Here is a 2,680-nt window from a genome sequence, read left to right as displayed (position 1 = left end):
GATTCATTCAAATGACTTGATTGTGGCGGAGAAAAACATCATTGACAAATAGAGACAGACCCGCAACACAATGGCTTATATAGTAATATATAAGGGATAAGCCTTTGCCTAAGTCCGTCCATTTCTATCCATCAGTCAATTACACCAGACCTGTTATCATTCTTGGACCGATGAAGGATCGAGTCAATGATGATCTTATTTCGGACTTTCCCGACAAGTTTGGCTCCTGTGTCCCACGTGAGTATCGCAACTATTTCAATACGGTTCAAATATATGCACCGAGTTGATGTGATGCACTAGAATGTGGCCTTTGATTTGTGGGCGGGTCTTGAAGAAAAGATTGTAACACTGGCACTTTGGGTGTGCTCCTCAGACACGACTCGGCCTCGGCGGGACTATGAAGTGAATGGCCGAGATTATCACTTTATGCCCTCCAGAGAGCTCATGGAACAAGAGATCCAGGAGCACAAGTTTACGAGCGGGCGGGACAGTATAACAACCACCTGTATGGAACAGTATACAGTCGGTGAGAGAAGTTGCTGACAAGGTAAGAAGAAGAACGAAGCAAATGGAAGGTAGTGTGGTGTCCAAACGCTGGTGTCCTCCCTCTCCTCTCCTCTCTCTCTCCTCTCAGGGTAAACATTGTATACTGGATGTATCCGGGAACGCTATCAAGCGTCTGCAGCTGGCAGGCCTCTATCCCATCGCCATCTTCATTAGGCCACGCAGTGTGGACAACATCCTGTAAGTCAAAAACACAGTCTTGCTTTGTATTGAGTCTGTTGATTTCCATTAGGTCGCTCCGCTAACAAAAAATGTTCACCGCGAGCGAGCGAACGTGCCATCAAGACTTATAATACTAAAAAGTATGAGCGCACGTTACAATGATACTGGGACACGTGTGTGTGTGTGTGTTTCTCTCCAGAGAGATGAATAAGCGTTTTACTGAGGAGCAGGCAAGGAAGTCCTATGACAGAGCTGTCAGACTGGAACAGGAGTTCACCGAATATTTCAGCGGTGAGGCACCCTCAAACGCTTGTACACAGCGAATGTATTCTTATTATTTTCAATACAACAAACGGGCTAACAGTAGCAATAAGCTTTCCTTTCCTTTGGTATGAATCATGATGTGTTAATGCTGTTCTTTTTGCCCTTTCTGCAGCTTTTGTGCATGGCTCAACTCTGGAGGAAGTGTATTCCCAGGTGAAGCAGGTCATTGAGGAGCAATCGGGTCCTTACATTTGGGTGGCCACCAAGGAGCGGCTCTAAGTCAATGCCGCAACTTTGGCAGCACAACACAGCTTCCCCACATCTAATATACTCTGTGGACACACATACTTAACGCTGGCTATCGGGGGGAAGTCCCGAGGGGGCGAGGCGAGGCGAAGCGAGGCGAAGCGAAGCGAGGCACTTGTATCTTTTCCAGCAGCAGCAGCAGCAGCAGAAGCAGCAGCAGCAGCAGCAGCAGCAGCAGCAGCAGCAGCAGCAGCAGCGCAGCGCAGCAGCAGCAGCAGCAGCAGCAGCAGCAGCAGCCGCAGCAGCAGCAGCAGCAGCAGCAGCAGCAGCAGCAGCAGCAGCAGCAGCAGCAGCAGCAGCAGCAGCAGCAGCAGCAGCAGCAGCAGCAGCAGCAGAGCAGCAGCGCAGCAGAGCAGCAGCAGCAGCAGCAGCAGCAGCAGCAGCCCGCTTCCTTCCCTACAGCCGACCGAGTTCCTTAACCTTGAGGACGTGCTTCAAATCCATTGAATATGTACCATTATCTGATTGATTGGTTCATTAACGCTTCTTCTTGCTGTGTTGTTGTTGTTTGTTGTTTTCATACATATATACCAAGGGTAATGCGTTCACATATGGGTTTGTAATGCTAATATTGTCACCAGAAGCAGACTTTTGCACGCTGTAGCTTTCATGTTTATGGGACAAAATCTCTCTCTCTCTTCTCTCTCTCTCTCTCTGTCTCTCTCTCTTTCTTTCCCATTTTCCATTCCACTTTATATTGAATAGCTGCGATTGTTTCTCTGACTTTTCTACCTTTCTCTCTTATCCTACCACTTCCCTGCCAGACTGCCTCAAGTTGAAATAAATAATGTGCTGTGCCCTGGCATGTTGGACTAAAGGACCGAGATAGACAACATACGTATAGTACTGTACCCTTACTGCTTAGAAATGTAGCAACTATTATTTATTTTGAAAAAAAAAATATATATATATATATTATATACGATTAACATCTGTGACAAGCAGAAACACGTCAAAATCCAAAGGAAAGTTAAAAGTAGAATAGTGACCTTTGAGTGGAGTGCAGTGGCATACTTGAGTCTCAATCCCTTCTTCTCTTTCATTGGCTCATTTTATATGGACATCAGTATGCAAATATGAACTTGACTAAGTCAATAAAGTAACCTGCAGTCTCTGATGAGCTTTTTAATGATGGCATGGAATGGCTCCAGTCAACAGTTGACAGAACCATAATCTTCTGGGAATGAATATCTTTCCTTTCTTGGACTATAATATTTGGAGGCTTTGAAATGGTCCTATAGATGAAAAAAGTATGTCTTCTATTGTTGTCCATGTAACATAAGCAGTTTGTCATTTCATCTCTCCTCTCCATTCACTACGTGATGCACGTTCACAAACACCACCACAACTGTTGTTTCTTCCCGGAATGGGGCTTGTCCTTAAA

At 45.7% G+C, this 2,680-nt stretch overlaps 1 pseudogene; it reads left to right on the top strand.

The window, feature by feature from the left end:
• The window catches only part of LOC119122269, a 5,208-nt pseudogene extending 3,905 nt beyond the window's left edge, over nt 1–1,303 (top strand).
• Nucleotides 1,304–2,680: the final 1,377 nt, after the last annotated feature.

This window comes from Syngnathus acus, chromosome 4, assembly GCF_901709675.1.
Source record: "Syngnathus acus chromosome 4, fSynAcu1.2, whole genome shotgun sequence".
In the NCBI taxonomy this organism is placed as follows: domain Eukaryota; kingdom Metazoa; phylum Chordata; class Actinopteri; order Syngnathiformes; family Syngnathidae; genus Syngnathus; species Syngnathus acus.
The sequence above is the reverse complement of the archived record's forward strand: the minus strand, read 5'-3'. Positions and strand labels throughout refer to the sequence as shown.